Raw genomic sequence first — 13,143 nt, forward strand, 5'->3', positions numbered from 1 at the left:
ACAAGAAAATAGAAAGCTTCCAATCTAAGGCATGAAATTGGGTTCACATTCAGCATAAGGAAGCACAAAATCGGAAAGTTTCGAATCAAAATCGAAAGCCCCAAATCGAAAATCGTCAACCCAAACCACTGAATAGTTGTCTGCTTGAAGTTATCTGACTGCAACCAACAACTTTCAAAGCTTCTTCCAAAACATAGAAAATTCGAAAATATATTTTAGAGAAATCCCAGTTTTTTTTTTTCTCGAGATGGGGGAAGCTGTGCAAGATCATCAACACCTACTCTCCTCTTTTCACTCTATTGTCTTCATAAAATCTGAATCCCTAGAAGGAACCTGCCAAAAGATCAACGGCTACGATTTCAATCGCGGCATAGACTACCCAGAGCTCTTAAAATCGATGCTCTCAACTGGGTTTCAGGCATCGAATCTTGGAGACGCTATCAATGTCGTTAATCAGATGGTAAAAACTAAGTCTTTTTAGTTTTTTGGGGTTGCTTCTCTGTTTTTTTAGTTGGGTCTTTTGTATTTACTTTTTTAAAATTGGATTAAAGCTAGATTGGAAACTCTCCAATGAAGAGCCAAAGGAAGATTGTAATGAAGAGGAGAGAGAATTGAAGTTTAGAGATTCTGTTAGATGCAAGATTTTTCTGGGTTTTACTTAGAATCTCGTCTCATCGGGTGTTCGTGATGTTATTCGGTTTCTTGCCCAGCATCGCATGGTGAGTAGTGATTTTTTTTTTTTCTATTCAGCAAATTTCTTTTATTTTTTTTTCCAATTTCCATATATACTTTGGTTCATATTATAGCCCAATTCTTTTGATATATCCTATTTACATCAATTTCCTTCTTGTTTGGAAGACATTGGCCGTTTGGATACACGGATTTTAGAATCCAGGTTTTTAGTTTGAAAACAGTGTAAAAGGGTTCATGATCAAGCTGCTGTATGCTGTCCTGAGTCCTGACAACGTTTCTTGGATTTTAAGTGAGAAATTCAGGTTTTAGAAATCTCTCCTGCATCCTAAGATTTCTAAAACCTGGAAATATGGGAGGATCTGCTACTCTCTTGCTGACGGAAAGAAGGGTGAGAAGTCAAAAACGACTGCTGGTCCGCTTCTTCTCTTGTCTCTTAGCTACAATTTTGGAGTAATCCTGGATTCTAAAATCTGCGTATCCGCGATTTTAGTGGATTAGTTCAATTCAGATTCTATGAATAATTTTTCAGGATTAGTGTTAGTGAAATAGAGTTTCCGGGTTGTAAAATATTTGAAAAATGCAAAATATTTGCTTCAAGTTTTGAATTAGATAAGCTGGCAAATTTAAGTATTAAAGTATAAATGAGTACATAACACCAACTCTAACAGTTTAAGCTTTTGGAGTAATTGGTTTTTTCACATGGCATCAGAGCTATTGCCTCATGGCGGGTCCTGAGTTCAACACCAATCAGCTCCTTGATATTAAAAATCCACTTGTATGGCCAACCCAAAAAAAGAGGGGCCACATGTGAGGGGAGTGCTGAAGTATACCTGATTAAATAACACCATCTCTAACAGTTTAAGCTTTTGGAGTAATTAGTTGTTTCACAGAGTGCATGTAAAACATACCTGTGTTGCATTTACACAGTAACTTATAGAAGGATATGGATATCAGGTATTAGATATGGTGTGGAAACCCATCATGTGGACACATTCATATTATTATGTTATAATAATAAGAAAACGTTATCAGCACAATCATAAATATTTTTGATATTTACACAAACTTAGCTGTCTTTTCTTCTTTAATTGGCTTGTGAGAGCATTTTGAGAAATGCAATAACCCTTTGACAGCTGTTTAAGTACTAAAAGACAAGATGGTTTGTGAAAATATCAAAATATGGTTGTGCTGATATCATTTCCCAAAATAATATTGTATGATATGTTTATGATTATACGCATAATAGTTCATAAAAGCATATGATATAGAAAATAGTATCTAGATAAATTGAAACACATTAAACAACAATAATTACATATTTAATGTCAAAATGTAAGAGAATAGATAGCTAAGTTACATTTGCAGCTATTTGTTCATTTTGTTTTGCAGTTTCTTCTTCAGTTATAGGATTCAAAATAACCTAAACCCCTTTCTGTACTCAAATATTCAAACCCGTAGGGGCCGTTTGGATATCAATATTTTAAAATCTTGGATTTCCTTAAAATCCTGGATGAGAGACGAGAGAAGGAGACAGTCCGTCATTTTCTGATTTCTCACCCCTCTTTTCGTCGAGCGAGAGAGTAGGAGATCATCCCATGTTTCCAGGTTTTAGAAATCTCAGGATGTGGGAGAGATTTCTAAAACTTGGATTTCTACTTAAAATCCAGGATAATGGATTGTAAAGTCCAGAATTTTACACCACTTTCAAACTAAAACCTGGATTCTAAAATCTACGTATCCAAACAGCCCCATAAGGTTTGGAGGTGTAAGATTTTTCATTTCACGCAGAGAGTCAGGGTGGTGGAATGCTGAAGTTACCTTACAAGTTACAACACTGCATATCAGTGGTAAATTGTGATTTTCTTTAGACCAAAGAAGTGTCTCATTGCATATCATAAATTAATGGGCCATCTTGCATGACATTATTATTTAGGATAATTGTCATTTATATGATGCTTAAAATGTACATTTCTGTCATGACTTGCAAAGCGGTGAAAGGAGCATCACTATTGTATTTTTGCCTTGCTGATTTAAGCTCAATATTAGATATAATAAGATTATGGTATGTGCAGGTAGATGTAATCCTTACCACAGCTGGAGGTATAGAAGAAGATATCATAAAATGCCTTGCACCCACATACAGGGTTGATTTTTCCCTACCTGGGTCATATTTGCGTTCAAAAGGACTGAACTGTATTGGTAACTTGTTGGTGCCCAACGAAAACTACTGCAATTTGAAGATTGGATCATTCCAATTTTTTACCAAATGTTGCGAGAGCAGACGGAAGAGGTAATCTTTTAACGTCCTCCTAACATAAATTTTCATAATTGATTGTTCTTTTGTCTATCATGTGCAGCCTTTTTGTTTATGTTTCGTTTCTTATGGTATTATAATTGTTTTTCCTCCCAACATTGATTTTCCCATTTACTTATTTAGTTCATGGTTATAACACCTGCATTTAAAAACTCCTTGAGCCAATCATTGACTTGTCTGAGTCTACCCAGTTTCAGCCCTACGAGGTCAATCATAAGTCATAACTCGTTCTACTTCCCCCAGTTCATAAAAGATTCGCCGTATTAATCATTGATTCATTTGAGTCGACGCACTTTTACATTGGGGTGAGTTCTTATCGAGTTTGAGTTCTTATCGAGTTTGAGTTCTTGAACACTGTCATACTTAATGCAAGACTTGGTTTAGGATTCTACTGGGTCTGCGTTGTCGTACTTAATTGAAGGCTCACAAGCCGAAGATAAGAATTTTGGCATGATGGCATCTTCTCCGGATAATTCCATCAAACTCAACTTTGACTGCTGCTCCTTGGGCAAACCTGGTACCTGCCGGAATTGTAGGAGAGAACATATTATACTCCTACTCTGAGAATACTGGTAGATCTAATTCTAACAAGGTGGAGATAAGAGTACTGCTTGCTAGTTCGAGGACATACACTAGAGTGTTTAACAGACTGTCTCCTAATCATGGGAGAGGGGTAGACTTTTTAAACGCTCTATCTTGGGCTGCTGGTTGCAGCGTGGGACTGTGGAGATTCAGGAATTATATTGATGAGATTGCTGCTAAATGCTGGAATACAAGCATTTATTTTCCTTTTGTTTGCATCACTAAAACTGCCAATGATTTAGCCGGGAAGCTTGCTAAATCTGGCCTGCATAGGGAGCTCTTATATGAAGGGCAGCCTCTATCCTTTGTAATTATTTTTATTATCAATTGATGCTTTGTAAAAAAAAAAAAGGTTGACATGAGATTAATTCAACACCGATAGCATAATATGGTACCATTACTACATATAATGATGTGTATCATTTTTATAAAAAAAAGGGCGGCCCAGTGCACAAGGCTCCCGCCATTGTGGGGTCTGGAGAGGGCTAGATGTACGCAGCCTTACCCCGCTTTGCAGAGAGGCTGTTTCCATGACTCGAACCCGTGACCACGAGGTTACAATGGAGCAACCTTACCGTTGCGCCAACCTTTCCATGTATCATTTTTATAATGCTTTGTAATTTATGATGACTTTCCTCTACAGAACAGGAATGGCTACTAGTCACTAGGCCATGTCAGGCTTTGTACCAGTCTATGCTTGTCAAGGTTCAGTTGGCTGAATGTTGATCCATTATCATCCATGCAATATGCTTTAACATATTCGTGGCATTGTTAAGGGTAGTTTAAGACTTTATTATTCTCTATTACATTCATTGAAATTACCTCACCTAAGTGTGGTTGTTTTACTCCTAATGTAGTTATAACATGTAATTATGTATATCTTTTTATATTTTTCATAAGAGTAAAGGGTTCCTGCGCTCGAGTGCAGATAATCTTATCTGCGCTCGAGCACAGAAACAGGGGTGGGGGGGGGGGGTGGGGTGGGGATCCAAAGCATTCATTTGATGGGCCCTTGCATGGACAGGGTGTCAACAAAAAATCAGCTCCATTGGATCACCATAGGGTGTCCATTTGTGGGGTGAAAAATGGGCAGATTTGTGGACAAACAGTATCTGTCCATTTTCTCCCCCACAAATGGACACCCTAAGAGGGTCCAATGGAGCTGATTTTTGGTACACCCCACATCCATGATGGGGCCTGTCAAATGAATGCTTAGGATCACCCCCCCAATGTGGCCCCACCCCTGTTTCCAGCACTCGAGCGCAGGAACCCTTATCTCTTTTCATAATTTATGACTACTGTCTTCAACAAAAATAAAAATGACTGCAAGTAACTAGGCCATGCCAGATTTTCTTCTAGCCTCTGCATGTCAAGCACCAGTTTACTGAATGTTGAACAATTATCATCCATGCAATATGCTTTAACATATTCGTGACATAACAAGGGTAGTTTAGGACTTTATCATTCTGTTATTACATTCTTTGAAACTACACCTAAGTGTGGGTGTTCTATTTTTATGTAGTTATGTTCTTATTGATAGTGGAAAATGAATTGGGTAATGACCTTTTCAAATCATTTCCCGCCAGAACATGGTGCTGGATGTTGATCTTATTGCTCATCTTTATATATGCAATGCCATGAGTTATCTCACAGAAAGTACTATGGACACCATCGAAGCTGATTGCCCGCCTTGGAAAAGAAATAAATGATCAAGGTTCATACCTATATTGGGCATTCAAGGTACATATACAAAACTAAGATGGCTTCTCCCTTCATTAAATCATTAGCTATCTTTTATTATCACTAGCTCTTCGTAGGATGGTTTTTCAATTAGGAATATTGCTGCTTCCCTCACTCTTTCCATCTACTTCACTGTTTAATTTGAGTGGAAAGTTTTTCTGTTATTATTTGCTCTTCGTAGGCAGAAGGTTTGATTTTTTTATTACGACAATATCTATTTCCATTGGTTTGCATTACTATCAGCATATTTAGAGAAAGGAATAGCATGTTGGCAATATGGAGAAGACTTGTAAATATTCTTTTGTACTCCTGTAATGTTCTATTTACTAATGCATTTTAAGTAGGGAGATGATATTTTCACCCCCCCTGCATTACGTGGACACCCCCCTTATAACCTGATTTGACATGAAAAGTGGGCAACTTTATGTCAAATCACGTTATAATGGGGGTGTGCAAGTACTGCCGGGGGGGGGGGGGGGGGAAATATCATCACCCTTTAAGTATTTTTAGTTTTTTTTGTTGAAAAGATAACTTTATTAAAAGCAAAAAGAAAAAAAGTACAAATTTACACCAATGGGCAACATCTGCCCATAGACAATTCTTTCCTTCTCACTCCTGCCTTATTTTACTTGTCGGTTGTTTCATTTGCACTTCTAGGAATATGGCAACACGTCTCTACCACACTTCTGATTTTGTCTTTTATCTCATCTATTTCAGTGCATAATGTGAATGGGAAATCCCATTTTTTTGGTTTTTTTCCATTTATATATCCATCCATAGCTATTCTTCTCAAAGATTTGGTGGTTTTTTGGAGTGCATTTTATCTTTTTAAAAAAATATATATAAACACGAGTGATAAGTAAGATTTTGCATGGAGATATGCAAAGGAAATTGAGTGAGAGGGGAAAAGAGGATATATCAAATGTTCATTTTGTTAGTGTATTAATGATTGGATTTGATATTTTATTGGAAATGAATCATTTTTTTTTTTTTTTTTTTGTAATTTTTCATAATTGTTCTTATTTTTTCTTCATTTTTAAATATTAACACTTTAGAAAATTCGTGAGGCTTATGCCTCGCACCTCAAGGGGACAAATGCCTCGCATCACGCCTCCACCCTTGAAACATCGGGTTTGATGCATCTTAGTTTCTAGTCACGCCTTTGAGCAACACTTGAAGCATTTATGATTGGTATTGGATGTACTCTGCTGAGAGATTATTAAGGGAAGGGGACTTGGTTTTGGTTAGATCTATGGTTAGGAGCATGGTTTAAATTTTGGTTTTGGTTAGCACGGAAACAGTTTGCTTTCGGTTGGAAATTTCAGTGGAAATCTTTTAAAATCACATAAACTTATGGAAGCGTGCAAATGATGAAATCTTAAGATGAAACTTTGGGAAATGAATAAGCACAAATACAAACATAGAAAACATCAAGGCAAATGATGTTTGCCTTGATCACGTCAAACACCCAGTGACATGTGTTGCCATACATGTCTGCAACAATAAAGAAGTAAAATGTAATGAAGTATAAGAAAGTACAATGATCAGTCTCCCCTCCAAGGACCCCAACTCTATGTCAATGCCACATAGATGAGGTTTTATTGGTCCCATGCATAAGATACAGCTGATTTGCTGTGCAGTTCAATGATGTTGCCCACCAAGTAACATCTTTATTACGTCGTTTCGATCGAATTTCAGTCAAAATTTTAAATTTTCGACGAAAATAATGAAATGGAAGGAAACCATTGAGATTTCGTTTCAGTGGGGATGGAAACAAAAACATTTTGGTCGTTTCGTGTTGGTTTCGGTGGAAATTTAAAACCATGGCTAGGAGAGTCATTGCTGTGTCTTGCTTTCCTGGACTTGTTCCTTCTAGCAACCAATGGAGGGGCGAAAAATTTGTGACTATATGGAGATGGGTATGGTGGGGATTTGTTGCCTTTCCTCCGTTCTTGAGCGCGTAGTCTCTCATTATTGCTCTCTTTTCACTTGTGACCACGTAGCGTGCTCCCCTGATCCTAACTGCTGTTTCTCTATTTGTTCCCTTTTCTACAGGTTGGCGAGTGGGGATAGATCCGAGTCTCTTTACAATTGCATTTGGAGATCGATAGCACCACCTAGGGTTGTTGGGTGGCGGCATTTTCGCGGGCAGTGGCAAAAATAAGAATCAACACGTGTGATCATCTCAAGAAAAGAAACTTCCATCTAGCAAGCTGGTGTGTGATTTGCAAGCGAGATGAAGAGTCACTAGATCAAGTGTTATTGCATTGTCCTTTTGCGAATCGAATTTGGAACGAATTACTAAAGAGCTAATGTATGGATTGGGCCTTCCTGAGGCCGATAAAGAGAACCATACTAGACTGGAATAGTGGCCCTTTTGGCGAGGTAGATCGTGTGCTTTGGTGGCTTCTCCATTCGTGACCATTTGACACATTTTGAGAGAAGGAAATGATCGCATTTTTGAAGATAAGCCAAACATATGGGAATGATCATTTTTGAAATCTAGGTGGACCTAGTAGAGTGGGTAAGACAATATAATCTACTAACATGCTATAGCACTGGTGACAGCTTGCGCAATTGGAAAACAATCTTCTTTGAGAAAGGGATGAGGAGTGTCGTTGCTCATGGATATAGCTACCCCCTCCGCCGGGTTGTGTTAAGCTCAACTTTGATGGTAGCTTGCTAGGTAAACCTCGTAGGGCGGTAATTGGCGGAATTTGCTGGGACAGCAAAGGAAACACCATCCAGTCATTTTCAGGTCCAGCAGGGATTTTGCAACTCTAACAAGGCTGAGGCGAAAGCTCTTCTTTGTGGCCTCAAATGGTTTACTCAACACGGATCCGGGCTATTAATCATTGAAGGTGACTCATCAAATGCCTTGGGATGGGCGTCGGGTAAGGCTCCTGGACCTTGGAAGCTAGCTGATATTATAGCGGAGATTCGCAACCTTTGCAGGGTGGTGCGGCTTGATTTCAATCACATGAAGTGGACTGCTAATGCCGTTGCCGACAAACTAGCAAAATAAGGCTTAGAGAAGGAGGAAGTCATCTTTTCGTGTACTTTAGTGATGTAATCTGCTGTAGCTGCTGATGGAGAGGGGCACCTTGTCCCCATTTTTTATATACAGTTTGTTATATTAATATAATAGTTACGATGTTATCTTTCAAAAAAATGTGTGTAATGCGAAATAAACCCATGCGAATCTCTATAATAAATTAATGCTTAAAAGACATGCCTATCTGATTTATTTAGTTGATTAAATCATATAATTGACATTATGTGTAATGAGGAACATACTTGTATTCTTCTACTGATTTCTTTCTTTTTAATAAGCTTATACCTAGAAGACAAGCTTATCTGATTTCTTTACTTCATAAAGTCATATAAATGACATTTCCTGTCCGTGTGCATACTCCCCAGAACAGTATTCCAGTCTTCTGCCCAGGCTTAACTGACGGCTCATTAGGGGACATGTTATATTTCCATTCTTTCCACAGACCTGGTTTAGTTATCGACGTTGTTCAAGGTATCTTTTTTTCGGTTTATGATATTGCCTAATGCTGATTTTACTTGCTGGAGAAACTAATTGACATTAGTTTGTGCTTTGAATAGATATAAGGGCAATGAATGGAGAAGCTGTCCACGCAAGTCCTAGAAAGACGGGCATGATAATTCTTGGGGGGGGGGGGGATGCCAAAACACCATATATGCAATGCCAATATGATGAGAAATGGCGCAGATTATGCCGTTTTTATTAGCACAGCACAGGAGTTTGATGGGAGTGATTCTGGAGGTCACCCTGACGAGGCCGTATCGTGGGGAAAAATACGAGGTTCTGCGAGAACTGTTAAAGTATGCATTTTCTCACATCCACCCTTTACTTCTTTTTATTTCATAATCCGTTAAAAAGGGAATAGCTAGTTACCGAAGACCATTTTGAAGTTAAAATGGAATCCCAGACATGATTATATGAATAGCCAAACCTTCATTTAGCAAGCCCGTAGGTGGTCCCATTTGTTTTTCTATGGATGTAGACTTCTTGAAACTCCCCACCACGTTCATGATGTCAAAAATGTCTTCTCGAGTAGTCGAGTGCACTTCGCGACTTCCATAGTTCAATTTTTGCCCTGTCCATTTGAGATTGTGATTTGAAGCTCCTTAATTCTCTGTTTATAATCGTTGTAACTATGAAGCTGTTGTCGCTCAGGTACATTGTGATGCAACTATGGCTTTCCCTTTACTGGTGGCAGAAACATTTGCGAAACGGGTAACCAAAACTGGGGCCTAATGCTATGATTTCTGCCGGATCAATCCACTTTAACCAACATTGAAGCTCATAAAAGGTAATCTTCTTCTTTAGCTTTTTGGTACCCTTTAACTTATAATATATGTACAAATAGTTATGCGGGAACGTACTTGCATGACTACTAAGTCAAACTAAATTTCTGTACAATTTGACATTAGAGTATGGAGGTTGAAGCATGGAAGCAGTAGAGATGAAAATTTGAGATTTTTATCAACAAAACCGGCAAGGTTTTTGGTGCTTAGAAATTTAAAATTGTAATTCCGTATGAATTATGTAAACAAATCGTGAACAGATTTGTTTGGAGATTAAAGGTAAAATTAACTGGATTGGGCTCATTTTTGTTGGACATTCATATCTACTTGTTGGTTTATGTATGGTTTAAGCATTGTTTGGAGGAATTATACAATGCCCGAGCAAAATGGCATTTCTTACTCAGGCTAGCAATTGTACCGTTCGGGCCTATGATTTTTTTTTGAGCAAAAGATAACTAAATTAAAAATGAAACAGATTATGCGTGCATATGGAATACAAAGCATCCCTTGAGGCCCCTAATCTGGCCAACCGATCAGCAAGATTGTAGGCGGCGCGCTCCAATTTCTGATAATGCAACCCACAGAGTAATCCCAAAAATCAATTTCTGATAGTGTAACCCACAGATTAATCCCAAAAATCTTTGTAATGAGGTCAATGATTTGATGGTTCAGACCTTGCATTTGGTAGGTCTCAAATCTTTTACGACAGATTACTTTATGAATATGTCCTACACTATAGTGGAGTGAATCACTTTATTTCCATGTCGATACTAATCAATGACGACCTTACTAACTGGAATAACCCCTCATGCTATCAGACAAGGGTACCCCTTTACGCTCTCAATTTTCACCCTGCTCCAAATGGGTGGAAATGGAGATTCATGGGTTGGAACTTGGAACTTACACAACATTTTGGGAATGGGGCCCTATTTTACTAATGAGGTTCTTCAAACCTCCTCTCTATTATGCAGCGTTTGGGGTGCAACAAGGGCGGGTTGGGTCGGGTTGAGGCCAATGCCAACCCAACCTGCCTTCCAAATTGGGTTGGATCAGGTGCGGGTTGGCCGGTGGCAAAAACAGAAAAAATACAAAAAAAGAAGAGATATTGGGTTTGGAAATGAGTCAGGTTCACGTTTCAATAAAATCATGATAAAATTGGGGGGACGATGTAATGTTAGGGGTGCCCAAGGTCTAAACCCTAAATAGTGTTGGCATTTCCCAACCCAACCCGAGGGAAGGCCAACCCAACCCAGGTTGCACCCTTAGTTATACATACCTAAACCCATATTCATGGGACTGTAGTTATCTTTCTCCACATACATGGGATTGTAAGGAGGGGTTAGTCGCATGGGATTTCGATCCAAATTTATTACTCCCCACTGCATACCAAAGGACTATCTAATATGGACACTGCAACAAATCCACCTATGCCAGCCTAGGCACCCTCTCGGTCGACCATAAAAGGATGGCATACCTAATTTAAAGGGAGGCAATGTCATTCCTATTAAAAGCTCCTCTCTGTTAATAGAGACCAAATCCTCTGAGGACCAAATGCTGAAGGCTGGCTCTCCTCAGTACCAAATGCTGAAGGTGGATAGTCTTTGCGAGCAAGGTCTGAGGTAGTCAATGGTCTTCTCTTTCCTCCCAAGAGTCATAGTCTTTTGCTATCATTTTTCCTTGAAAAGTAATACAACAAATCTAGAGAAATGTTTAATAAAGTGAAGAATGTCTAAGTTCTAACTATTACTTTTTTGGGCCCCAGATGTGATTGGTCAGCTGAAGAAACAGAGAAACACATGATCAGGTCATTGTATTGGGCCTATTGGCCCCACCTTGATCAAATGATCCTGTCCTCACCGTCTATCAGGCCCATTTAGTGTTCAACTGTATCAAGTTTTTATATGGGAAGTGATATATCCACCCCTTCTATCTTGTTCGTGTTGAATATTTCTTCGTATTCTATTTTTTCACCGTTAGTAAAACGAATGGTTGAGATTGTCTAAGATTTTTTATGTCATATCTTGATTTGAGTATGAAATAGATCATGCATCGACCCCTAACAGTAAATATATTAAAATTCAGGGGTGGTTACGCAATTTAGTTCACTAATTACTCCAAATTTAAAGTTCTGGAACTTGGCCTATTCCCCCTCTCCGAAAGCGCAAAAATGAAAACAAAAAAAGAAGTCAGAAACCAGAGAGAAGAAAGATGAAAATCAGTAGGATTGGTACGAGAAACTCTAGGGAACGATTAGAAAGTGTTGAATCCATGAAAGCTAATTAGAGAAAAAGAGAAAGAATATGTAAACAAGATCAAGAACAAGAAAAATCAAGATAAAAAAGAGGCGCGTTAAGAGTAAAAAGAAGGAGCGGTTTATGAACTTGACCGTGAAGGGTGAAGATGGAAATGAGAAAAAGAAAAGAAAAGAGAAATGAGACTAGCAAGAAAGAGATAATGAGAAGGATACGGGGTTGCTAGCTTGTAAGCCTAACCGAGAGGGATGTGGGAGAGAGGAGAGGAGAGGGGAAGGAGAAAAAATAAGAAACGAAAGATAATAGTTTAGGAGTAGAAACATCATTCCTTCATTGCATAGTATGCAAGAAAAGTGCCATGAATCTACATATATAAGAAAAGAAAAAGAGCTGAAACCCTAAACAAAAAACCTAACACTTTTGGACTAAAATACCCAACATAAAGACTCTCGGAATACATGTGTGTGGCCTATTTAATACACTCATAACTCAAAGAACTTAAGGGCCCGTTTGGATGCCGAGAAGATTTTGATTTGAAATTCTCACATTTGCAGACCTTTTTGCGTTGACATTTGGATCCCGATCAAATCCTTGAATTTCCAATTCAGCGACTCACAGTGAAAAAAATCAGATTTCCAAATAAGCTGTGGAAATAAGAAATTGGAAATCCACAGATCTGGCCGTTTCCTTCACCCTCTTGGCTCCTCTACCTCTCCCCTGCAGTAGGAATTTTCCCCTTCCCTCTCTGTCTCCCTCAACATGAGCTGGCAGATCTATTCATTTTGTACTGAAAACTCAATTTCAAATCCAAATACAAAATCTGAGGTATCCAAACGGGCCCTAAGTGATTTTGATGGAAAAGACTATTACCTTCCTGTAGCTTAAAAGACTTAAACAAACACCGAGAAAACACTTAAAAACTTTAAATTTGGGCCATTGGATTGTTCCCATAAAAAAGTTAATAAAAACTAGGAAGGGGTACTTCAAAAACTTAAGCCAATTGATTGAGAAACATTGAATGGATACTTGTGACTTTTTAGGCTCAATTTTGAATTGAAATTATTTTATTCATTTGGCATTTACTTGTGAGGTAAGCTATGGGTAATTGGGGATATATGGTGGAAGAGCCTACGGCCCTACGCCAGTATGCCCATATTGTTTTTACAATATTTTGTGATGGGCTTTTTGTGTCCTAGCTCCGAGAAACTCCCATGAATCACCACT

At 38.4% G+C, this 13,143-nt stretch overlaps 1 pseudogene across 1 annotated transcript; it reads left to right on the plus strand.

Moving 5' to 3' along the window:
* On the plus strand, positions 1-9,981 carry LOC143854319 (deoxyhypusine synthase-like; annotated as a pseudogene). The gene is made up of 8 exons (XR_013237482.1): positions 1-460; positions 552-719; positions 2,766-2,983; positions 5,243-5,329; positions 8,750-8,855; positions 8,942-9,181; positions 9,537-9,672; positions 9,794-9,981. The product of XR_013237482.1 is annotated as a deoxyhypusine synthase-like (transcript).
* The last annotated feature ends 3,162 nt before the right edge of the window (positions 9,982-13,143 follow it).

Source organism: Tasmannia lanceolata, unplaced genomic scaffold, assembly GCF_043159265.1.
Source record: "Tasmannia lanceolata isolate RefF3 unplaced genomic scaffold, GAP_Taslan_0.1 ptg000020l, whole genome shotgun sequence".
In the NCBI taxonomy this organism is placed as follows: Eukaryota; Viridiplantae; Streptophyta; class Magnoliopsida; order Canellales; family Winteraceae; genus Tasmannia; species Tasmannia lanceolata.